Source organism: Pleurodeles waltl, chromosome 11, assembly GCF_031143425.1.
Source record: "Pleurodeles waltl isolate 20211129_DDA chromosome 11, aPleWal1.hap1.20221129, whole genome shotgun sequence".
Lineage (NCBI taxonomy): Eukaryota > Metazoa > Chordata > Amphibia > Caudata > Salamandridae > Pleurodeles > Pleurodeles waltl.
This window is the reverse complement of record NC_090450.1, coordinates 347,007,500-347,034,381: the sequence shown is the minus strand read 5'-3', so window position 1 is coordinate 347,034,381 and position 26,882 is coordinate 347,007,500. Positions and strand designations below refer to the sequence as shown.

The window sequence follows — 26,882 nt, the reverse complement described above, 5'->3', positions numbered from 1 at the left end:
TACACCCTTCCTGCGTTCTCCTCGCAAAGGAGAAGAGAGGGCTTCTTTCCTTCCTACAGAGGACAAGCAAGGGAAAGTGGAGTACAGGGCAAGATATCAAATAGACCTTTACTCATTTCCAGGCATAAGTGTGTTATATGTCAGTGACATAAGTTTTTGTTCTATTCTGCCATCCAGCAAACCTTCTCTTTATGGGGGATTTCTCCTGTCATTCTTCCTCCCTCGAGTACTATTTTGGAGTGCATGCCTCAACTGCCGATACCGCAACCATTACATCGCAGGCATTCTATATTCTGTTGACCCATTCCGTTTGCATCTCGGACATCAGCAAGTGTAGCAAGTCCTATAATATCCCATCCCCGGAAGCCCTGCAGTGTAACCATCTTCAGCCTGTCCCTTCCCACAAAGGTGTTTTGGGGGTGAGTGGTTTGTCCCATTTCATTTCCTTCTGCAATTCGGACCAAATACCAACCCGTATTTATCCTTTTTTTAGCGCCGCATTTGCGCCGCTTTTTGACGCAAAACGGCGCAAACCTACAAAATACAATGGTATTTTGCAAGTTTGCGCCGTTTTTGCGTCAAAAAACGACGCAAATGCGGCGCAAAAAAAGTATAAATACGGGCCAAGTAATTTATTGTGGGATGTTAAAGTGGTGTTGCAGATAATTTGATTCTTGGAAGGATACTGATGAATTTTCACTGAAAATGTTATCTTTTAGGATAGTAATGTTGTATTAAGTATCTTTTGGCAGAGTTTCAGACGTTGGAGCTTTAGTTGTTACCTCTATGCCCTTTTCCCCAAATGAGATTCATTTTACCATTACTACCTGCACTACAAATTCTTCTACTCTACGGAATGCTCTGTCCTTCCATTCAATCCTAAATTGTGTTTGTTGAGATGTAGTAAGCAGTAAGTACATGTGGTGAAAGGCCCGGGAACATGCTCTACTCAGTTACTAATTTCTACATGTAAACCTTACACACCGTTTTTTTTGCTTCCCTTAGTTTATGACTGAAAGAGGTAATGATGTCCTTGGCGGGGTTCAGTATAAAATTATCTGAGGTGCATTCTACAAATGGCGCTATGGACTCAAAATCCTTTTGGGTCAGTGTTCGATTGTAGGACATTCTCAGGTTTGCTGAGTGATCTAGAGTTACTACTTTTAGAATATTCTATTGCAAGGCAATACAGCAAGCAAAATTCTCCATAGTGGATAAGCTTTAAACATGCATAATAGAGCCTCTGGCCTTATAACAAAAGTCCCTAAATTTGAGTCTCCTAGTAAATTATTACATTGTCTAGTTCCGGTGCTAACTACTCCGGCAACATCCTAAAGCAATGAGAGTGCCCTTTTCGGAAGGAAGAAATCTGATGGTCCAGAATGATAATCCAATTTTATCAGAAGTCCTATGGTTCTTCTCGGGATTTCTATTATTATTTCTGTTTGTTTCTTGCACAAACTTTGCATTAATCAAGAAAGGAGGAAGTTAATTCGACTCAACTGCCTTTTATGCATTATGTTGTCCATTCTTGACGTTTATATTTTTTGCCCTGGCGACCAGAATTGTGGTATTTGTAGGTCTGCTTTAAAATAGTTGCTACTGAAATAGAACAGCAAAATGTAGGAGGCTGGACTGGCTTGTAGTGAGTACCAAGGGGTACTTACACCTTGCACCAGGCCCAGGTATCCCTTATTAGTGTATAGGGTGTCTAGCAGCTTAGGCTGATAGATAATGGTAGCTTAGCAGAGCAGCTTAGGCTGAACTAGGAGACGAGTGAAGCTCCTACAGTACCACTAGTGTCATATGCACAATATCATAAGAAAACACAATACACAGATATACTAAAAATAAAGGTACTTTATTTTTATGACAATATGCCAAAAGTATCTCAGTGAGTACCCTCAGTATGAGGATAGCAAATATACACAAGATATATGTACACAATACCAAAATATGCAGTAATAGTATTAGAAAACAGTGCAAACAATGTATAGTTACAATAGGATGCAATGGGGACACATAGGGATAGGGGCAACACAAACCATATACTCCAAAAGTGGAATGCGAACCACTAATGGACCCCAAACCTATGTGACCTTGTAGAGGGTCGCTGGGACTGTAAGAAAACAGTTAGGGTTAGAAAAATAGCCCACCCCAAGACCCTGAAAAGTGAGTGCAAAGTGCACTAAAGTTCCCCAAAGGACATAGAAGTCGTGATAGGGGAATTCTGCAGGAAAGACACAAATCAGCAATGCAACAACAATGGATTTCCAAACGAGGGTACCTGTGGAACAAGGGGACCAAGTCCAAAAGTCACAAGCAAGTCGGAGATGGGCAGATGCCCAGGAAATGCCAGCTGTGGGTGCAAAGAAGCTGCTACTGGACAGTAGAAGCTGAAGATTCTGCAGTAACGACAAGGGCTAGGAACTTCCCCTTTGGAGGACGGATCCCTCACGCCGTGGAGAGTCGTGCAGAAGTGTTTTCCTGAAGAAAGACCGCCAACAAGCCTTGCTGGCTGCAAATCGTGCGGTTAGGGTTTTTGGATGCTGCTGTGGCCCAGGAGGGACCAGGATGTCGCCAATTGCGTCTGGGGACAGAGGAGACGTCGAGCAAGACAAGGAGCCCTCTCAGAAGCAGGCAGCACCTGCAGAAGTGCCGGAACAGGCACTACGAAGTGGAGTGAAACGGTGCTCACCCGAAGTTGCACAAAGGAGTCCCACGCCGCCGGAGGACAACTTAGGAGGTCGTGCAATGCAGGTTAGAGTGCCGTGGACCCAGGCTGGACTGTGCACAAAGGATTTCCGCCGGAAGTGCACGGAGGCCGGAGTAGCTGCAAAAGTCGCGGTTCCCAGCAATGCAGTCTGGCGTGGGGAGGCAAGGACTTACCTCCACCAAACTTGGACTGAAGAGTCACTGGACTGTGGGAGTCACTTGGACAGAGTTGCTGGATTCAAGGGACCTATCAGTAAGTTTTAGTGTAGAGCAGTGGGAATTGTCCACTGAACCTATTTGTAGTGATGGAAATGCCAGACAGGAATGCTGTCTCAGAAAAGCCATAGCTGGGCAAAAACTTTGTCCATATGGCTGGAAGAGAGAACAGGGATGCTGTTTCTCTTGAGTTGGAGCAGGGCAGGGATGCTGTCCTATGAGCTCCACACCAGGGCAGGGAAGCTGACCTAAGTGTTGTGAGGCAGTGCAGAGTTTCTGCACTAAAGTTTATCTGGGAGGGTTGGAGGGATGCTCCATGTTAACTAAAATGGTGCTCTTTTTCTCACCAATGTTAGTTATCCCACAGAGAGGTACTTCTACCTCAGGGAGTACAGCTTTGCCAGCTGATGCTTCCCTTGGAACAGGTGCCACCCCAGGAGAGGTTTCTCCCACCACAGGAATGGTATCCTGAATGGCAGGGTGGTTAGGGGATACTGTGATTCCCTTTTTACCTGTTGATGGAGAGGGATCCTGAGTTTTCAGGCCTTCTCTCCTTTGCTTTTTCATTTCAGTAGAAATGAGAGGGAACAATTTCTCTGGGATGCCCAGCATGGCTGCATGGGCATAAAACTCTACATCAGCCCAACCTGAGGCCTCTAGGTCATTACCTAAGAGACAGTCTACAGGTAAGCTAGGTGATACCACCACCTGCTTAGGGCCAGTAACTCCACCCCAACTAAACTGAATTATAGCTAAGGGAAGAAACTTAGTGGAGTTATGGACCTCAATAATTTTATACTGTTGTCCACTGATGTGTTGTTCAGGAGCCACTAGGTTTTCAGTCACCAAAGTGATACTGGCACCTGTGTCCCTGTAGGCCAAGGCCTCAACACCATTTATTGAAACTGTCTGCCTGTACTTATCCATTGTAAGGGGACAAGCAGCCAGTGTGGCAAGGCCAATGCCACTAGGTGTGACAGAAACTGTCTTGGGACTGACTACCCCAGTTTCTATTATGGACCCATAAGTGAACCCAACTACACCCTTAACTTGACTGTTGCCAGCAGTCCCACCACTAGTACCACTACTGCTAGGGGCACTAGAGCTTGATGTATTAGTGGTGGTAGGCTCAGGGGGTTTACCTGGACAGGACCTATCCCCTGGCCTATGGCCTCTGTTTTTACACACAAAGCACCAAGGCTTTTTAATGTGTGCAGGTTGAGAAGAAGAGGAAGAATTTGTTTTATCCCCATCCTCTGAAGAGTGTTTAAGATTTGAAGTGGGATCTTTGGTTTTACCCTTATCCCCATGCTTATCTTGAGATTTTTCACCATCTTTCTTCTTGCCATCCTTGTCACCACCTGTATGAACTTTTCTGTTCACTCTTGTTCTGACCCATTTGTCTGCCTTCTTTCCCAATTCTTGGGGAGAGGTCAGATCTGAGTCCACTAGATACTGGTGCAACAAATCAGACACACAATTATTAAGAATATGCTCTCTCAGGATTATGTTATATAGGCTTTCATAGTCAGTCACTTTACTGCCATGTAACCACCCCTCCAAGGCCTTCACTGAATGGTCAACAAAATCAACCCAGTCTTGTGAAGACTCCTTTTTGGTCTCTCTGAACTTCATCCTGTACTGTTCAGTGGTTAAGCCATAACCATCCAGGAGTGCATTCCTAAGAACTTTGAAATCATTGGCTTCACTTTCTTTCACAGTAAGGAGCCTATCCCTACCCTTTCCACTAAATGATAGCCATAGGATAGCAGCCCACTGCCTTTGAGGGACATCCTGTACAACACAGGCCCTCTCAAGTGCAGCAAACCACTTGTTAATGTCATCCCCCTCCTTATAAGGGGGAACTATCTTGTGCAGATTCCTTGAATCATGCTCTTTTGCAGGATGACTATTGGGAATACTGCTGCTGCCACCATGGGTTTCTAAACCCAATTTCTGTCTTTCTTTCTCCACTTCTAAGGACTGTCTATCCAAATCCAGCTGTTGCTTCTTGAGCTTCAGTCTGGTTTGTTCCACTCTCAATCTATTGAGCTCCCTTTCTAACAATCTGTCATCAGGGTGGGTGGGAGGGACATGTCTAGAAACAGAAGTATGATGAGAAAGGACAGAAGGAGACCTGTCCCTAACAGATGGCACCCTAACAGCTAGGCTCACAGAAACAGCACTTCTACTATGATGAGAAGGAATACTCTTACTGTGATGTGAGACCACACTATCTGTATGATGTGACTCAACATCAGTTCCAACTATGCTAGGTTGTCTGCTAGGGGGCAGACTTGGAAGTTTCCCTCCCACTTCTTTAGCAAGGGGTGCCCCAGAGTCAGAGTGGGAACCATCAGCTAACTTTTCAACAGGAGTGCCAGCTGTGGCCTTATCCTGTTCAATAAGCATATTCACTAACAGTTCTCTAGAAGGATTCTTCCTTACACTTAAACCTCTTTCTATGCAGAGACTCCTTGCTCCTTTCCAGCTAAGGTGATCATAAGCAAGTTTGGACAGATCAACAGTTTGGCCTGTGCCAGACATTTTTAGAAAGTGTTTAAGTGATAGAAAAAGGAAAAATGTTTTTCAGAACTTTTAGAAAGACAGAAAAAAACTTTTTAACCTTTGTAAGAACTTTTTAGAAAGTTAGAGGTACTTTTCAGCACTTTAGAAAAGAAGTGAGAAAAGAAATGCAAAACTTTTTGGTTAGGTGTACATACACTGAACTTGTTTTGTATATTTTTCTCTTATGAAAAGTACAATGACAAAAGTGGTAAGTAGTTACAGAGCACTTATCCCACCACTGCACAACCAATGTAGGAGGCTGGACTGGCTTGTAGTGAGTATCAAGGGGTACTTACACCTTGCACCAGGCCCAGGTATCCCTTATTAGTGTATAGGGTGTCTAGCAGCTTAGGCTGATAGATAATGGTAGCTTAGCAGAGCAGCTTAGGCTGAACTAGGAGACGAGTGAAGCTCCTACAGTACCACTAGTGTCATATGCACAATATCATAAGAAAACACAATACACAGATATACTAAAAATAAAGGTACTTTATTTTTATGACAATATGCCAAAAGTATCTCAGAGAGTACCCTCAGTATGAGGATAGCAAATATACACAAGATATATGTACACAATACCAAAATATGCAGTAATAGTATTAGAAAACAGTGCAAACAATGTATAGTTACAATAGGATGCAATGGGGACACATAGGGATAGGGGCAACACAAACCATATACTTCAAAAGTGGAATGCGAACCACGAATGGACCCCAAACCTATGTGACCTTGTAGAGGGTCGCTGGGACTGTAAGAAAACAGTTAGGGTTAGAAAAATAGCCCACCCCAAGACCCTGAAAAGTGAGTGCAAAGTGCACTAAAGTTCCCCAAAGGACATAGAAGTCATGATAGGGGAATTCTGCAGGAAAGACACAAATCAGCAATGCAACAACAATGGATTTCCAAACGAGGGTACCTGTGGAACAAGGGGACCAAGTCCAAAAGTCACAAGCAAGTCGGAGATGGGCAGATGCCCAGGAAATGCCAGCTGTGGGTGCAAAGAAGCTGCTACTGGACAGTAGAAGCTGAAGATTCTGCAGTAACGACAAGGGCTAGGAACTTCCCCTTTGGAGGATGGATCCCTCACGCCGTGGAGAGTTGTGCAGAAGTGTTTTCCTGAAGAAAGACCGCCAACAAGCCTTGCTAGCTGCAAATCGTGCAGTAAAGGTTTTTGGATGCTGCTGTGGCCCAGGAGGGACCAGGATGTCGCCAATTGCGTTTGGGGACAGAGGGGGTGTCGAGCAAGACAAGGAGCCCTCTCAGAAGCAGGCAGCACCCGCAGAAGTGCTGGAACAGGCACTATGAAGTGGAGTGAAATGGTGCTCACCCGAAGTTGCACAAAGGAGTCCCACGCCGCCGGAGGACAACTTAGGAGGTCGTGCAATGCAGGTTAGAGTGCCGTGGGCCCAGGCTGGACTGTGCACAAAGGATTTCTGCCGGAAGTGCACGGAGGCCGGAGTAGCTGCAAAAGTCGCGGTTCCGAGCAATGCAGTCTGGCGTGGGGAGGCAAGGACTTACCTCCACCAAACTTGGACTGAAGAGTCACTGGACTGTGGGAGTCACTTGGACAGAGTTGCTGGATTCAAGGGACCTCGCTCGTCGTGCTGAGAGGAGTCCCAGGGTACCGGTGATGCAGTTCTTTGGTGCCTGCGGTTGCAGGGTGATGATTCCGTCGACCCACGGGAGATTTCTTCAGAGCTTCTAGTGCAGAGAGGAGGCAGACTACCCCCACAGCATGCACCACCAGGAAAGCAGTCGAGAAGGCGGCAGGATCAGCGTTACAGAGTTGCAGTAGTCGTCTTTGCTACTTTGTTGCAGTTTTGCAGGCTTCCAGCGCGGTCAGCAGTCGATTCCTTGGCAGAAGGTGAAGAGAGAGATGGAGAGGAACTCAGATGAGCTCTTGCATTCGTTATCTAAGGTATCCCCAAAGACAGAGACCCTAAATAGCCAGAAAAGAGGGTTTGGCTACTTAGGAGAGAGGATAGGCTAGCAACACCTGAAGGAGCCTATCAGAAGGAGTCTCTGACGTCACCTGCTGGCACTGGCCACTCAGAGCAGTCCAGTGTGCCAGCAGCACCTCTGTTTCCAAGATGGCAGAGGTCTGGAGCACACTGGAGGAGCTCTGGGCACCTCCCAGGGGAGGTGCAGGTCAGGGGAGTGGTCACTCCCCTTTCCTTTGTCCAGTTTCGCGCCAGAGCAGGGCTGAGGGGTCCCTGAACCGGTGTAGACTGGCTTATGCAGAAATGGGCACCATCTGTGCCCATGAAAGCATTTCCAGAGGCTGGGGGAGGCTACTCCTCCCCAGCCCTAACACTATTTTCCAAAGGGAGAGGGTGTAACACCCTCTCTCTGAGGAAGTCCTTTGTTCTGCCTTCCCGGGCCAGGCCTGGCTGGACCCCAGGAGGGCAGAAACCTGTCTGAGGGGTTGGCAGCAGCAGCAGCTGCAGTGCAACCCCGGGAAAGGCAGTTTGGCAGTACCCAGGTCTGAGCTACAGACCTGTGGGATCATGGGATTGTGCCAACTATGCCAGGATGGCATAGAGGGGGCAATTCCATGATCATAGACATGTTACATGGCCATATTCGAAGTTACCATTGTGAAGCTACATATAGGTAGTGACCTATATGTAGTGCACGCGTGTAATGGTGTCCCCGCACTCACAAAGTCTGGGGAATTGGCCCTGAACAATGTGGGGGCACCTTGGCTAGTGCCAGGGTGCCCACACACTAAGTAACTTAGCACCCAACCTTTACCAGGTAAAGGTTAGACATATAGGTGACTTATAAGTTACTTAAGTGCAGTGTAAAATGGCTGTGAAATAACGTGGACGTTATTTCACTCAGGCTGCAGTGGCAGGCCTGTGTAAGAATTGTCAGAGCTCCCTATGTGTGGCAAAAGAAATGCTGCAGCCCATAGGGATCTCCTGGAACCCCAATACCCTGGGTACCTCAGTACCATATACTAGGGAATTATAAGGGTGTTCCAGTATGCCAATGTAAATTGGTAAAATTGGTCACTAGCCTGTTAGTGACAATTTGAAAGAAATGAGAGAGCATAACCACTGAGGTTCTGGTTAGCAGAGCCTCAGTGAGACAGTTAGGCATCACACAGGGAACACATACAGGGCACACTTATGAGCACTGGGGTCCTGACTAGCAGGGTCCCAGTGACACATAACAAACATACTGAAAACATAGGGTTTACACTATGAGCACTGGGCCCTGGCTAGCAGGATCCCAGTGAGACAGTGAAAACACCCTGACATACACTCACAACAGGCCAAAAGGGGGGTAACAAGGCTAGAAAGAGGCTACTTTCTCACAGAGGGGTTGCATAATATTCACCTCCATGTCTTTTATAAAACCAGGACTCTCCTTCAGAAATGGCTAGTAGAATCTGCAGTTCTCCAACAAACAGATGAGGATGTTTTGCTGAAAGTGCTTACATCATCCTGGGGAAAGCACTGCAAATTACACTGCTCAATGCTGTTTATCCTGCGATTGCTTCATGCTTATAGGAGATATTGATATGTTTTCTGTGTGTAAGGCAGTCGAGTACAAAAACCCAAATAGCTCGAATGGCATGAAAGCATTTTGGGTGTCAGTTTTTCTGAAAGCGTTGTCTGCAGTGGTTCAACCATCACGAGAAAAAAAATATCCTCAGCACTAAAATTAGGGGGGAAAGCAGGATGCGGATGGATGTCTCTTTGCTGTCCACCTCTAAATGGGCCCTTTAGTTATATAACTACATCCCACTCTATCTAAAGTTTTTTAATCATGCCAACATGAGATGGGAGACTGGACATAAAGTGAGTCAAACTTTGCAATTACATTTGAATTTTATTAAATATACAAATAAGTGCCTGAATGTAGACTATAGCTGGTACAGGTTAACAGTTACAGATTAAAATATATAATCTATATTTTGACTTTTCCTATTAACCACTTACAGCCTGAGAATGAATAATGACGTTTTGGGCCCATGCACTGGGGATTATGCTATTTCTAATGTCGCACATGTTCTACTCTTACATGTTATGCACTGCGGGCCACATGTACAAAAATCCCGTTTTGTGACTCGCAAATTGCGAGTCGCAAAACCTGATGTACAACAGTGTAAATGACACTATTTGCGATTCACAATGGGGTCGCAAATGACCTACCTCATGAATATTCATGGGGTAGGTCGTAATTTGCGACCCCATTGGGAATGGCCGCCCTCACAGGGATGGTGGCCTGCTGGAGACAGCAGACCACCATGTCTGTGACTGCTTTTAAATACTGCAGTTTTTATTTTTTTTAAATGCAGCCCGTTTTCCTTAAAGGAAAACTAGATGCATTTCAAAATCAAAAATGAAAAGCTTTCTTTTTTCGGAGCAGGCAGTGGTCCGTGGGACGACTGCCTGCTCTGAAAAAATATTTTCGATAACATTTAAAAAGGGGAAGGGGTCCCATGGGGACCCCTTACCGTTTGCGAATGGGCTAGCACCCGTTTGAAACGGGTGCTAACTGCAATTGTTTTGCGACGGCATTCGTGGTCACAAAACAATCATACATAACATCTGGATTCGGTATTAGGAAGGGACGCCCTTGTCACGCCCCTTCCTAATATCGAATCGCAAAACCTAAACTGTGATTCGGCAACAAGTTACCGAATCGCAGTTTGGGCTTTGTACATCCCAAATAGCATTTTTCAAGTCGCAAACGGGCTGATTTGCCATTTGCGACTTGAAAACTGCTTCGTACATCTAGCCCCAAACCTTTTTGGCAGCAAGGTGCTGCTAGGGGAGAATTATTTAGCTTTTAAAATCAGATTTTCCTACCTGTCAAAATGGTGATTTTGACATATTTGAGCAGCAGAGTTCAAACTGCTGCTTTCAAGCTATATAGGGTAGGCCTGAAGCCATGTGATGCCATTATAGTGGATGATACAATAGATGCTGCTGTCCACAAGTGGTGTTTAACTTTCCATGCCACAGGTGTACTTCTGCACCATATACTATGACCTTATAGGAATGTTAAATGTGTCAATCAGGTTTTAATCCATTTTCAACATGTTTTAGGGAGAAGAGTACATACCCAGAGCACTGTATAGCAGTGTCCCAGTGTTGAAGTTCAGAATTACAAGCAGAGTCCCAAAATAAAGAAAAAATGGAGATGAACACCCAAAAAAAGGGTCACTTTGCAGCACTGCCCCAAATTAAAGTTGAATACCAATTAGCCAACCAAAGACAGTTCTAATCATCGTACGAGGGCAAACCTGAAAAGGCTACCTGCTTTGGCATGGTCAGTCTCAGGTCTGTGTTTCACTGTGAAGTTCATGTCTTGTAGGTAACTGGACAACCTCTACAATTTTGGGCCTACCTTCAAATTCTACCTTTGACTGGCCTGCCACTCTGTCAAGCTCAGCCCCAGCCACTAACCTGGTCCATGGGGAACCAACTCACTTGCAGAACCCATTTAGGATAGGGCTAACCCTAACCTCCCAATAGAAGCCTCCCAGCAAGTAAATAATAGGACCATCATGGTCAACAAGTTGATGTGGCTCATTCTACCTCCTAGGTCAGGATTCTGTCCCCATGCCAGTTGCATCTCTTCCCAGAAGGCAAGCAACCAACAAAGGGCACTGGCAGCTGTCAGTGTAGTCCTTTAGCCATCCAATGTGGGGTGGATGCTCTAATTGGGTGTCTGGAGTAGGCCTCACTTACAGCTGTTAAGCTGACAAGGAGTTGTCCATTTGCCTCCGATATCCTTTTGGCCTCTTACCCTGAGATTGACCATGTGGCAGCCCAGTACTTCTAGGGTGGACACACAGTCCCCCTCAAGAGTGACTCACTCTGTCTCTGTCATGTAGGAGACTCTGTTTGGCCCAGGTCCCTATCCTATTTCCTATTACTGTAACAGTGCAAGCATCACTTCCAGGCCAGATGTAGCCTCCCCAGTGCCAATCTTGGGATCCTCTTCTGCCAGAGCCGGTAAACCCTGGTCTTCAAGTCTCCCCACTGTGGATGGAATCCATCTCCTACACCTCACTCTTTTCCAGGGCCTATGTACCCTGTGCTTAGGGAGTGTAACTCCAGATATCTGTGTGTTTGGAGCACTATGGATGACAACATTTCGTAGCACATTTTCTAGCCCAGCTTTTTGCCTGCAGAAGCACACTGCCAATGGTGCAGTCTCTGGGCTTGCAGTGCTTTCACTGAAATGGGAACAAAATCCTGCCATGCTTGTTGTGGTTCTTTGATCAGGACCTAGGATTTCTTCCTGCCCTGCACAGGATTCAGACCACACTTAGGCACTAAAACACCCTTCATGTGTGTGCGTAGAAGTGTGCTACATTTTCAGCCATAGCTAGGTGGTATTCCTCCTCTCTATAGGAACCAATTCCACAACAGCACTCCGAGGTGCTCTTGCCATACCTTGTGCACCTGTAATGCCCTCTCATAAGCAAGGAATGACTTATCAAGGTCTTCTCCCACCATAAAGCTAGGGATCACATCTTGGGGTAATTGTGGGTTGCAAGACACCCTTGTGTACACCTCACCTTCTCCTTTAAATGCAGGTTCTGAACCTGCTTTTTGTTGCTGCAAGGCTAGTTTCTGCATCTCCAGTGCCAGCTTCTTTTCTTCAAGGGCCATGTCCAGCCTCTCCTTCTCAATGGTCATGGTCAGCTTTCTTTCCTCTATGGTGTGGATAGGCTGCACCTTTCCAGAGGCCAGCCTTTCTTTCTCCTAATTGGTCTTCTGCTCCTATTCTGCCTTCTTGTCCTTGAGCTCTCCTTCAGCCTGCTCATCCTTGAACTCAAGCTGGTGGAGTACCAACTTTAAGGGGCTCATGCAGCTCAGGGTGGTCACACTGCTACCAGTCCCTGAATGTGTACTGGTGGTTTCATGTTGAGACTTGCTGGCACCTTGCTCCTCTTCTTCTAGAGCATTTTTGTTCTTTCCTTCATTCTTTTCTGATGTGATATCTGCTTGTTGAGCATCTTCCCAGGGCTTCTATGTAGTTCTCTCTCTTGGCCTTGCGACTCAGCTTCAGCTCCCTCTTGCTACACATGGTCTTCATCACTCCTATAGTAAGGTCAGCAAGTTTGTCAGATATTCCTTCATGTACGCCAAAGAAAAAAGTGCAAAAATTGCAGTCAAAATTTAAATTAAACAAAATTAAAGAATACCAAATCCAAAACCTAAATGTCAATTTAGTCTCAAAAACTAAATGTTTGCTTTAAAATCAGTATATAGATTTTTGATGTACTTTTAAAGCTGCAGAGCACTGCAAACAGACATGTGGATCCCACTGCTGAACACCAATGTAGGAAAGTGGATTATTATCTGGGGTGGATTAGTGTCCATCTCAAAGGATAAGGCTAGATGTCACAACTGCTAGATGTCACACAAATTAAATAAATTAAACATGTGCTCAATCCCTGATAACGTGCCACAAAACAATGATGTTTAAGTTAAAGACAATAAGAGAAGTATTAGCATTAAAGTATTAAAACAGAAGAAAAAGTGACAAAAAACAATAAAACTCTACTGCCAAATTTATAATAAAGAGTAAAAAAGTCTTAGTAAAAGAAGACCAAAACATAAAAAGCCAGTGAGGGGATCTAGAAACATGATTCTTTGGAGATTTAAGTAAAAATAACAGCAAAAGCACAAGGCTCCAATGATAATCTACGAAAGCAGTAGAATGTGACCTATGCACAAATTGAGGCCACCTGTGATGGAATCCATGTGAGGTACAGCAAGTGAATTGGTCCAGGTGAAAATCTGGAAGTTCCAGAGTTGGGAAAAGGTTCTAAGTCCCATAACAGAATGGAACTTAGTCAGTCAGTTTCCTGAAGAAAAATGCTGCGATTTCTTCTACGTAGCAGTGCACAATGGGACTTTGTCACTGTTTGAGAAGGAAAATCCTCCATGAGTGGGCCACTGCTGAAATAGTCACTGTTTTTGTGGAACCGTGGGCCGAATACTTGAAGAAGGTTGGTCACGCTGAAGCTCTGGAACTTTGGAGATTTATTGTTATTAATGTCTTGAATGTTTTCTAAGTCCCAGTGTAAATGGGACTTAGTCGGGTTTTTTGGAGCTGCCAAGGGCTTTAATGAGACAAAGTTGAAATTCAGTCTGATGCTTTGGAACTGTCAGTCAGATAGTTTTTCCCACCGGTCACCCTGAAGTGGTGGAGATCCAGAGGAAAAGTTTTCAAAGTTTCCAAATTTTCTTATGATGCCCAAACAACCACAGGAGTTCACTTCTAACACCCCAAGCCCTCAGGGGAAGACACTGGAGAATCTCAGGGGTCAGGCAGAGGCCAAAAGCAAAGTCCAGTTCAGGTCCAGCTGACTGTTCATCTCGGCATTTTCTGAAAATGTGTCCCTGTTGCCATACAGGAGGTCAGCCAACTGACTCTTGGAGTCCACTTTTTTGTCCTGGGTACAAAAAAGAACAGGGTCAGTCTTTCAAGAATCCTCTCAGGTCAAGGATAGCAGGTCCAGACCTTTTCTGATCTTCTGCAGTTCCAGTATGTGGTGTAAGGAGGTACCTTGGGGTGGCACATTTGTCCCTGGGTGCTCTCTAACAAATGGGGTAAAATTTCCAGTGGACAACCACTTTTTCTTCAGTTTGTGTTTGCTTTATTGCAAAAAATCCCACAGTGCCCTTCACCGTTAACGTTCAAGTAGACGAACGCCTTCTTTCCATGTGCAGAGTTTGTGTGCCCTCCAAAAGATGTGGCTAATGTACCAAGCAGTTTGCTTTCTGTCGTCACTCAAAACCAGTTCTTGGGGTAGCTGTTCTTCAACTAGGTTTGGTGTCAGCCTGTCTAGAGGGGACAAAAGCTGGGACTTTCCAAGTGTCACCTAGCATTTGCTTGTCTGATGACTAGCCCTTTTGAAGTTAATAAAGTTCCTAGGTCCTCCCGAACTGGTCTTCCTACCAGGACACTAAAACAACTCCCCATTTTCTGGCCATTGTCTCTGCCCTGGCAGCAGTTTTCATAGCTCTTTCACACCAAATTCAGGTCAGGTACAGGCTGGGCAGTTGCTGGAGAGCAAATGCAAATTAGCCTCCAGCAGCTTCAGGTAGGGTAAAGGTACCTTTCGAATGGTTACATTTTCCATATGTTCAATATAAATTTGACTATAGCATTTGATTGCATATTTATTGAATATAAATAGAAGTCTTTGAATTGAGCCTGAAGCTAGTACAGGGCAAAAGTTATAGATCAAAATATATAATCCATATTTTGACTTTCCTATATACAAGTTACAGTGTGGCCAGTGACAATGTTGTTTTGAGCCTAGCAACTGGGGGAACATGTAATTTCTAACATCACACATTTTCCATTCTTAAATATCCTGCATCCTACCTTGTGGGCAGTAAGGTGCCCTTAGGGTTTACTTTTTTAACATTTAAAATCTGGTTTTCCTACATGTCAAAAGGGTAATTTTGGCAGGTCAATGCAGCAGAGTTCAAACTGTGGCTGTCAGGCTTGACAGGGTAGACCTGAAACCATGTTTTCGCTGCCACTGTAGTCAATGCCACACTAGGAACTACAGTCCACAAGTGCATTTAACTTTCCATGCCATGGGTGTGCAAAATATATTATGGCCTTACATGAAACCTAAACGTGCCAATCAGGCTTTAAGGCAATTTTGACATGTTTATAGGTCAGAACAGATACACCAGGCACTGGATAGCAGTTTCCCAGTAATAGAGTTCAAGATAATCAGCAGATGATTCCCTCAAAAATAATGATACACAATTACAGAAGAAGACATTCTCTATTTATCTGAGATAAAAACTAAATGTAAACTACCACAGGGAGAGTTATGTACCTAGTTGTGCCTGTGTCCCCTCCTTAGAGATATAAGAAGCAGTACACGTTTTCAAGTGCAAAAAACAAAGTCTATCCTACAAGATCTGTCTATAAGCATGGAAAATCTATTTTAATACAGTTCAAGCTCAAATATCAATAGACTTCCAATTAACGATAACGTTCATCTATTACTGAAAAAATGACAGTGAAGTTGAATTTAATTCTAAGAAATCCAAAACAGGCTGACATAGGTATATATCTACAGGGTATTTCAAAGTGTTAATCTACAAATAGTTTTAGTGCAACACTAATACTGCAAAGGATGTAGTGGACTCCTCAGAAAATTGAAGAATGCTGGTCTCCTGGAAGGTGGAAGGTGATGGAGGAGCCAAACGCAATATGCAGCTTTTACCCATATGTTTCTTCACTGCCACACCATTAAGGTCTTGTGGAAAGAGGTAAATACTAAAATGAACACATTTTTACATAAGCACAAAGATGACAGACAGAAACATGTTTTAATTGACATATTGAATTGTCCATACAGTAGGCCTCTTCCATAAGCTTCTACTGGCATCCAGAGGATATCACCCAGAGGGATGTTCCCAAACAAATCCAAAACAAGCACCCAGCTAACGAGTGAGACGCTGCTATCCCCGGAAGAGGGTTGTTAGGCAGGGCCAGTTACTCCAGTGACAGGACACTCAACTCATAAGAAAGGGAGCTGTCTTCCTTTTCTTTTCTTTTACTACTGTATTTTGTGTTTATTTTATCTTACGGGCATCTTCTTAACATGGGGAAAAGAAAGGCTATAAATTTACCAGCGCAATCCAAGGGTACTAAAATCGCAAAAAAACGCCCAAGTAGACCTTTGAATCTGGGTACACCCAACGGGTCTAACCCATTGGATGAAATAGACCTCCTAGTTAAAGAAGTTGAGTCTATGTTAGGTACACAAACAACTATAGGGGCAAATAATCCAAAGAGAGGCCCCCCCTAAGGATAGGAAAATCCCAGAGATATTTAAAAAGAAGGGGTCAAGGGATTCTATAGATACTATAACAGGGGCTGATGGAGATGGGGGCCCGCATAACTGTAGGGGCCCCTTCCCAAAACCCACTCATAACATAGCGAGTCCTCCAGTATTGCAGTGGGGTCTCCCACATGTACCACACACACCAACTCTCCTACCACTGACCCCGGTGATCAAGGTGGTCCCTAGCTTATTCTGTACTAATCGCTTTGAACCTCTATTAGCAATAGAGGATTCGCCCGTGCCCACGAGTGTGCCCAAGTGCAAGCCAGTAGTTGGAACACCCAACCCTAGTGTTATCTCACCGATCCCCCAGTTCGAGTCGGAAGGCAAAGAATCTGCAGCTAGTAGAGATAACCTGGCTACAGTCCTTCAGAGAGTTGATGAAGTTCAGGGATTGGTTTTAGTATTAATGGATCTTATGAAGAGCAACAGTGCGCACCAGCATGGAAACAACTATGCTTGTGCAGGGATTTGTAAAGTTTGTGGGGAGGTCAGGGGGGAAAAAGCTTTCCCATCATCTGCCCCAACAAAGGGGACGGAGTTAAGGGATAATTCTTGTCTCCCCATTAGAGGGGGGACAGCTCTTCCAGGGAGGGAAGATTACCGCTGTGGTCCCAACATAGATTATATGAGGCCCAGAAGGAGGTCTACAAATGTACCTAGACACGGAGATCGTCAAGGTAACTGGTCAAGTAATTTAACCAGTGATAGAGCTAGAGGTAGGACCAGCAGACCTGACCCACCGGAAACTGTCCAAGAGTCCAGTTTTACACAAACCCCTAACAGGTTACACAAGATCCCCTATAATAACATCACTCTCTCCCGCTACAATATTGAGAGTACAGTTACTAAAGAACAGGACCTGCCTACAAGTCAGGGAACAAACAAAATCTATTTGACTAATGTTCCAAAACTATCGTCAGGGTTAGCTGAGAACCAAGCTTCCTTGATTAACAAAGTCATACACTAGATACGCTCCCGACGAAGTTGTCTCTCTGTTATTCGTTCTGACATAATATCGGCCAAGAGAAGCAGCATCACAGGGACCAATTTTGACACAAAAACTATCTATTTTGAAGACAAGTCTATGGTGACACAATTAATGGATTTTGATTCTCGTACCCACTTGGATAACGCAACAACCAGGGGGGGAATAAGACTCATGCTACACCCACATAATTCTGGACCAGCCATGGGACCGGCAGGATTCGATGGTTTAATTAATTCCTGTGGAGGTGCTGTACGAAAGGAAGCTACTAATCTCAGGCTGCTGCCTAATCCTGTATGACTGACTACTGAATTAGTAACTAATGTGACGGCCCGCTCCAAGGCCTTACATTTGACGGGGGATGATAAAGCACCATCATTAGACATTTGTAGTAATGACCCGAGCGCGGTAGATGCTGGATGCACAACCGTGGTGATAAACCAAGATAAATGTACGTTAGAACTTATGCCATGGAACGTTGCCGGCCTGGCAAAGAAATTAGATGATGGTGAATGGGCCTCTTTTATTAAAAAAATAGACATATGTCTGTTTCAGGAAACTTGGGCGGAGGATGCTACTAATATAGATGGATTTCTCTCATTTAGTGCACCTGCTATACCTCCAGAGAAGGGGAGGGGCCGGGCGAAAGGTGGGCTCTTATTACTTGTTAACAAGAATCTGCAGTGTGACTATAAGCTTTTGGAAATTGATTCTGTAGATCTAAAAGCCATGTGTATTACGTTCAACAGAAGATTATCAATTGTTATTGTTAATGCTTATATACGATCGGTCCCATATGGCTCTGAGTCCCATACCCTGGCTATTCTGTCCGAATTTGTAGGAAGCCTCCACCCCTCAACTAAGTGGTTTAACTGATGAAGAAGATGAGCAGTGGGGGATCCCACAATTATCCACTACCCGGCCTTGCAAAAAATCTCGGGTGGCCATGCAATTAGCCACATTATGTTTAAACCATGGCCTTAGGGCCTGTAATAGAAGAACTCCATCTGATATGAACAGCGCACCAACTTTCAAAAGGGGCATGTCTATAAGCACTATTGATTACTTCTTGGTCGATGTTAGGTTGTGGCCCCATTTGGTAGATATGAAAGTAGAAGTGAGATGTGATAGGGACCATTTCCCCTTGCTCCTTACCCTTTCTGGAGAAATGTTCAGGAGAACACTTAACAACTATGCTACAATAATTCCGCCACCTAGCTGGAACAACAAATTCACTAAGATTGCTTGGCCAAAAGTGATGTCCAACCCTCACCATATTAGAGCAATATATCAAATTTTCTTAACTAGTTTGGCTGAGTACGAAGATCAGGCTGTGGGGAATATTCCGATTCTCAAAATACATGACAGCATGACTACTCAGCTACGGGGGTTCTTTTATAAAACAAGGCGGTCAAAGCCACATGAAGGGAAAGGGGCACGCAAGGGATGGTTTGATGAGAGGTGCTCAAAGGCTAAGTCTGGGTTAAGAGTAGCAGTAATGTCTGGTTCCCAGGGGGAAATTAAACAAGCTAGGTCCTTATACAAAGTAACTTTGTCTAATGCAAAAAAGCGGTGGGAGGATTCCCTGTGGCAGGAATTATTAGATGCTTCCAGAGAGAAGAATAACAAGCGTTTTTGGGAACTTCTGTCTAAAAGAGAAAATGGAGGTAGGAGTTGTCCCAGCAACCATATTCAACCAGAAAGCTGGGTAGAGCATTTTACTACTCTTTATGCCCTACCAGAGGGCCCAATGGACACCAATGTGGTCCACTCTCCAACAAAACTGTTGGAATCAAATTCCAGCATGGCCCTCCAAGTGGAGGCCCAGTGTGTCCCTGAGGGTTGCCTCATCTTTAAAGTAGAAGAGACCCTAGAGGCTATAAATAGCCTAAAACCTGGCAAAGCACCTGGACCGGACAAGCTTCCTGGAGATCTTTATAGATCGGAACCATATATCTGGTCCTGGTATATTAATGCCATCTCAAATAGCATAGCTGCAGGGGGGGCAAATTCCAGGTACATGGAAGGGGGCAGAGATCATACCCATTTATAAAAAAGGAAATGCTAATCTTCCAGCTAACTATAGGCCAATTAGCCTTATAGACAACTTACAAAAGATCTTTGCTAAACAAATTTTGCAGAGGCTAATCAATTGGGTTGAGGAGTACCAAATCCTTTCCCATTTACAGGCAGGGTTTCGTGCAAAAACTAGCACGATAGACCAGGTCCTTCGACTGGCCATATTGCATTGGAAATATGTTCTTGTTGCCAAGCAGTGCCTGTATGTGGTATTTATAGACCTGCGATCGGCTTTTGATTTGGTCCCAAGAGCCAAACTGTGGGAAGTGCTGGGTAGATTGGAGTCCCAGAGGACCTATTACTCCTGTTAAAACGACTACATGAGAACACTTATGCCCAAGTGAGGTGGGGTGAACAAGGCAAACTGACAGAACAGATCCCAATTAGAAGGGGAGTTCGCCAAGGTTGTGTGCTAGCCCCCCTACTGTTTACCATATTTATCAATGAAGTAGTAAAGGCTGTGTCCATAGGCCAGAATGATGCCCCTTCCCTGAATACACAAAAAATCCCCATCCTGCTCTTTGCCGATGATTCGCTTCTCATTTCTAAGACACCAATGGGGTTGCAAACCCTTGTTGACCGGTTTAACCAATTTTGTAGCGATCATGGGTTGGAGGTTAATATTAACAAAACCAAACTGATGGTGTTATCCAAGGGACCTAGGAAAAAATGTTCCATTCATATTGAGGGAGTACCGTTGAAGGAAGTAAGCTCTATAGATTACCTGGGAGTTAGGCTAACTAGTAAACTATTATGGGAAGAGCAGATTACAAAAAGTGCAGGGCTCCTACAACACAGAGCCTCATCTATATCGCGTTTCTATCAAAGCACCTCTACAAAAGTTGTTTCCCCAGCAATAAAAATGTATACAGCTAAGGCTCAAAGTGCAGCCCTGTACGGAGCGGAGGTATGGGGTTACGCTAACTGTAACAAGATCAGTGTGGGGGAAAACAATTTTGCAAGGGCTTTAACTGCATGTCCACGCACCACACCCCTGCTTCCATTATTTCTAGATCTGGGGTTAAGCCGAGTAGCAGATCTAGCTACTCTAAGACCTCTCCTTTATTGGATCAGGTTATGGATAACCCCCGAACTAGATATATATAAGACCTCATTACTCGATCTATTGAAATGCCAAAACGCTATTACTCTTCCCTGGATTCGCCATGTGGCCCATTGGCTTCGGCTATTGGGTCTGGGTGATTATTGGGAAAATCCCCATAAATTAGAGAGACGGCATAAAAACGTTTTAAAGTTAACCTATTGGTCTTATGTTAAGGATAACTACATAACCCACAAATCCCATGGTCGCTTAATTAATTCCTTCATTGATATTAAATGGTCCCCAAAGTTTGAATCCTACCTGGATATTATACCGGATTTGCAGGGCAAGAGCTTATATGCAAGGTTTCGTTTTGGCTCTTTGCTCTTGATGTCATTGATCCATAGGTGGGGGTCTATTAATCTTCCCGATATATGCCCTGCCTGTGGCAGTACTTTCGAAACCATTGAGCATTTCATGTTCTTCTGCCCAGCCTATGCGATTCCGCGATTAAAATGGATTCGCAATATTTGCAGGGCTATGGGATTTAAGAACTGCTCTTTGGCTCTACAGGTTCTAAAAAGCCATAATTCAGCCGACGTAATTCTTTCAGTAAGCAAGTATTTAGCAACAGCTTGGCGCATACGATGCCATCTTCAAAAAGTAATTTAAGGTCTCATTTCTTTTATAGATAAGTTTTAGAGTCATATGTGTAATTCAAGTTATTGTTTTAATGTTTTTACACCAATTTATAGATGTGTATTTATTTATTTACTTAAGAATTATTTCTTATCTTGTTTTTATGTGCTTTTATGGTCATTGATCGAATAAAGCTGATGATGATGATGATGAATTGTCCATACTTGAGAACGGGGCAACAAGTGTGGCTGTTATGTGGAATTATGAATGTTAAAATAATTGTTGTAAACTGGAAATTTATCATCAAAGCACACACCAATACTTGAATACTCCCCGAGGTAAAGTTGTCACAACTAGAAAAAAAATATTTAATTTCAAAGTCCATAGTGTGAAAATCATACTATTAAGACTTTGCCTAATAGGCATGTTACAGGGAAAGCCTCGGTAAAATTGCAGTTCTGAATAATTCGATGCAGCTACTAAACTGCACGCCACGCAACTCACTGCTCAATAAACAAAAAAATAAGTGAAATTATTGTTTTTTGGATGTTATAATATTGAGAAAAAATACTAAAAGTGTGCGAGTCCTTAATATGATTACCACATGTGCTGAAATATTATATTTTCTGAAGTCAGCAAACATCTTCCCATCACAAACAAAACAAAACAAGCTTTGAAAAACGGTAAACAGTATTTTGTATTTCGAAAAGGTTAGCCGACCTTGACTTGCACGAAGAAGACGTAGTGAATGGGCATGGGGAACAAATAGTTATTTCCCACACATGACTCATTTTCACCCAGACGTCCATGTCCGATTTGATGCACTCTCCAATATTCCTTGGAGTACATCAGTGGAATCTTCTTGCTGCAACCTGTCATATTAAGTCCACTGTCACCCTGATCTTTTTTCTGCAGCGAAACGCTTGGCATGCCCAACACTTTGTCATATTGATGCCTCGGGAGCAGAACTTGTCCTGATCCTGTACATGTGGGCCTGGTCCGTGGTGGGAGAAGCATACACCAGTTGCACCTGCCATTTACTGTTAATTCCGATAGGAATGCATGTCCATGTTTTATCTGCGTTGTATGTTGGTGAAGGTTGGTGAAAACCTGTTCACTATACAAAGCCAATAGTCAAGACTATTGACACTACAGAAGGGTAGACATACCTTGCAGATGTGTAGACTGAGTTCAAGGAGTACAGGCTGCAAAAGGAGAATGCAGTATGCAAGTGGGGGTGCCGGGTGCAGGGTGTGGAGCTTGGGGTACCAAGGGAAGCAGAGAGTGCAAGGGAGAGCAAAAGATGCAGCATAGGGCTCGAGGGGTGCAGGGTACAAAGAGTAGTGCAGAGCGCAAAGGGGAACACATGCAGCAAATGAATAGAGAACATTGGTGGAACAAAATGTTCAAAGGCAGGGAGAACAAAGGGGCAAAGTGGGGGTGCAGGGTGCAAGGGCAAAGGTGCAGGGAACAAGGGAGAGCAAGGGTGATAAGAAGACTGTTTGCAAGGAAGGACAGGAAGCAAAGATGAGAGTATGGTACAAATGGTATAAGTGCTTCCGGCAAACACAGAACCAGTACAGCAAAAGCAGCAGCACTTCATGCCTACGGCCCACATACAACCAGACAAGGGGGCAACTAGACCCGAACGTGGGGGAGGATGGGCACTGGGGGTTCTTCAAGCCACAATTGTGGGGCAACTTTGTCACGCAATGTGCATGAACTCACCCTTAGAGCCAGTATGAAGCACACATGCCAATATGCCGAAGGTTTAATGTGCAAATGCATGCAAACAGCATTTATGTATGTCTGTATTTTCACGCTTCAGCACATTATAACCAAATCTATTGGCTTTGCCTCTAATTTCCACTCAGACATTAAGCACCCCTGTATCTCCGAGAGTATTCACTACACCTGCGAGGATCGGATGTCTGCAAGATGGTTGGTACAGAGCAAGTCTTGTGCATGTCTGACACAAAGTAAAGAAAGCCCTGAAGCCTTATTGGAAAGGTGTTCTTTTACCAAAAGCATCTAAATACACATTATAAACAAATACTTCCATGGAACTAGAAGATGTGAATGGGAATATCCCAATAACACAGGAAAGTGGTCCCACAGACATCAACAAGTAAACTTAAATGAACCCTGATAAAAGTGTGACACGTACTGGGATAAAGAAAATTATATAAGACTTATATCTGAATGTCACAACATTAGGTGGGAACATCCATAAAGCAGAGTAGGCGGGATAACTTCATAATGTAAAAATATATATGTGTTTATATTGTTGTAGCACATTCTTAGGTGGGGAGCAGCAGAGTGGGGTATATTATAAGAAGTAATGGAAGTCGAGGCAATATTGCACACACCAAGTGAGGGCTTAAAATGTTGAATTACACACAGTTACATACAATTAAGGCATCATTAGCGATTAAGTGATTTGTGCAGCACTGCACAATTTTAGGTCAACTGCCAAGCTGGATTCAAAACCAGATTCCTATGTTGACTTACTTAGTCACTACACCACATATTCTTCCTTAGTAAGTGTAATAAAACATTCAAAAAGGTTAAGAATTGAAAATGCTTCCAAAGTTCCCCTGCACCCATCCTTGTGAACACTTATATTCTTTTGTTGATATTTTCCAACAGGCTTTATGTTGTGTTCCTTGTGATGTCTCATGAGTAGACCTAATGCAAATTATTGTGGTATTTAGGTATTTAATAGGGTCAAACCTTGATCACATTATCTCTCGTTTGAAGTTCAGGTTTGTCTATGTGCATAATCACTACAGGTGAAAGTATAACTTGATATATCACATAAAGATTTATATAGTTCTAAACAATGTAATGATTCATTAATAGCAATGCATCTCCTTTGTACCTACCAGGGTGAAACAGAGATGAGTACCCTTTTTAAGTGGGGTATTTTCTATCATTTAAAATAGTATACAGAGGGTTGATGAATCTTTTTTCAGGTTTTGGCACCACGATTCTTTCTTGAAATAGCTCTGTGTGATGTGATAGAAAAGGACCAATAATGCAAATTACAACTATAAAGCCAGTTTATGTTTGAGAGTTTCAGGTTAAGTATATTTCACAAAAATTCAAGTACCTGACAAGGCCACATTTGCAGTCAGTCACAGTGTCTTTTTCTCAGAATGAAAGAAGCCAACGTTTAAATGTGCATGTGCTGCACCGGAAATGCATTTTGGAAAATAATGTTGTCAGACATGATTATGATGGAACTGAAGCTGTGTAAAAATTAGACTGAAGTTTGTTATGGTGAGCATCAATAGCACTAGATACACTGCTGCATGATTAGATTGAGAGATTTGATGATAACCAGATGGAGACCTTGGCAAAGACCCATGTATGTGGTAGGGTGTTAGCATGTCCATGAACTTGCGCTCCTCACAATGGGAAGCTGTAGCTCCAGCTGGTTGGCACCACCTGCACCATCAGCCAGTAAGGAGCTCATGTCACTTTACTTGAGTCTTGGCGCCGGCTCAACACACCCTGATTCTGGGCAAATCCCTTAATCTGCCTGTGCTGAAAGAAAATGTGACCTTGTGTAAATTCAATGGTGCTCTTGTAAACACTCAATTACCTTCAGGTTGAGTATGTGCTATATAAAAATACGAAAAAAAGGTAAACTACCTGTGAATGAGCTCCACTCTTCAATAGGAGGGCATCTGTTTATTACAGAGTTCTACTCTCATGTGCAGGAACTAATTTTATCTGTGTAGGAACTCACTTATGTCTTCTAGGTATTCTGGCACATCTCTAGAAGTGCAACCAAATTAATTTTTAGGTTCCTGGGGACAGGAAAAAATGAGTGGTAGATAGAGAGCATGACTACAGAGAGTAGTATGAAAGAATGAACAGACCTGAAGCCCAGGTTACTGTCTATGGATGATGTAGTAGAAGTCAAATGCACTGCAGTGCATGAGAACTAAAAAGTGGACCTGGGCAGAAAAGCTAAAGACAAAAATCTAATGTGCACAAAAGGACTCCTTGTCGGATCCACCAGCATTTAGGTAGGGGCCAGTGGGAGAAGGGAGGTGGTGCCCAATGGCAGTTCTTGCCATTATGTGCGAAAATTCTAACTTTCAGCAGGATCCAGAGAGTGGGCAACGGCCCGTCTGAAAACGGGACCCAAATAAGGTCAGGTGAATTCCAGATTTGGGTCATATATTACCCTAAGGAGGAGTAGTGGAGAATTGGTCTGCATGGTTGCAGTTTCGGTGCTGCAGTAACTATATTTTGGCTGCCAATAGGTGATTCTTTCACAATGCCCAGCGGTGATTTAGGAGATTAGGAGATGTTCTAGCACCAAAGGGGCAAGATATGGCCAGGTTACCCAGGTCCATCTTCCAAAGGGTGCCAGTGTATCCAATTTTATGTTGTTCTGGAATAATTTAGGGTTTGACTTACTGGTTGACCCAGTGGGGCTCCCATGGTATGAGTCCTCCTTGTCAAGTACTAAGTAGGAGTCATAGTGGAAATCGTAGGGTACCAAATCACATTTTCTGGTGCTTGAAGGGCCAGCCCAGTGGGTAACAATGATTTTCAGAATTTCAAGGAGATAATTTTATATCTAGCCTTGTACTTAAATGGATGTCCAATATACATGATATCAATATTTTGGTGTGTCAATATCGATAAATGTTGTCTATGTGTCTTTACGAAAACAAATATGGCCGAGAGTGTTTAATTCTCTAAACCAGGTTTTGTGGTCCCGGGTACTTCATTGCTTTAATGGGAAATGGGGCTGGTTTAGTGTATTTGCCCAGATATCAGTCCCACTCAACCTCTGAGAGCCCCTCGAACTACTGCCTCTGGTACCAAGCCTGAGCCTTAAAATCCCCTCTTCAGACAGACATTCAAACAATGGGAGGTATTGATACTGTGTTTCAGCAGAAGGTTCACTAATGCATAGACTTACATTTGCCAGCTTGAAAGTGGTTCAGCAGAAGGTTCACTAATGCATAGACTTACATTTGCCAGCTTGAAAGTGGCATAGGGTACTAGAAGACAGGGTCGGTGGGCACCAACTGCTGCGGCAGAAAGCTTTGGTGGGTGCTGTGCCAAGTGCTGTCCTTGCACTGTGCCATGCAGATGCACTTGTCAATTTATGAGATGTTCAGCTAAAACATACCCGTGGCACAAGGCACACACAGCATTATTTAAGGTGGACTGTGGAAGGTCAGCACCGAGAAACCCTTGATAGCTCGCAGTGGAGCATTGCAAACCATGTGTGTCCCTACTGTGGTGCACATGTCCGCCATACCCAAACTGAGCTAGATAGCAATCATGAGGTAGAGGAGCACAGTGATGGGACTGATCTCTTCTGCTGCCTAGGTATGGGGTATTAGAGTAACTGCCTACTAAAGTAACTATGTGACATGATGCTATTGTCAAACCATCACCCTCATGCCAGTGCTACCCAACAGACTCATAGGCAATATCGGTGCTTGGGCCATGGTGGGCCTTCCTTTTAGGATAGACCAGGCACCCAGGAGCATTTTACTCAGTGAATGCCCACGGGACTATATTTTAAAAGTACCTGACCTCACCAATAAATGCTGGTGCCACCTACTAGCATCCATCAAAACAAAGTAACTGCTATCCAGACCTATATTTTCCAATATCACTTTGCACCCACTGACTTTTCAGCCAGTACTTGGAATTTTTAGAAGCAAAACCACAAGTGCCCCAGAATGCAAAATGCTGTTGTGCCTGATGGACACTGCATTGCTGTAATACCATTTAAAAAAAAG

The 26,882-nt window shown here is 43.9% G+C and overlaps 1 protein-coding gene across 1 annotated transcript in view; it reads left to right on the top strand.

Annotated features, from left to right (window-relative positions):
- The window catches only part of ANO7 (anoctamin 7), a 2,026,240-nt gene that overhangs the window by 1,007,471 nt on the left and 991,887 nt on the right, over positions 1 to 26,882 (top strand). The gene's annotated exons all lie outside the window — the stretch shown is intronic.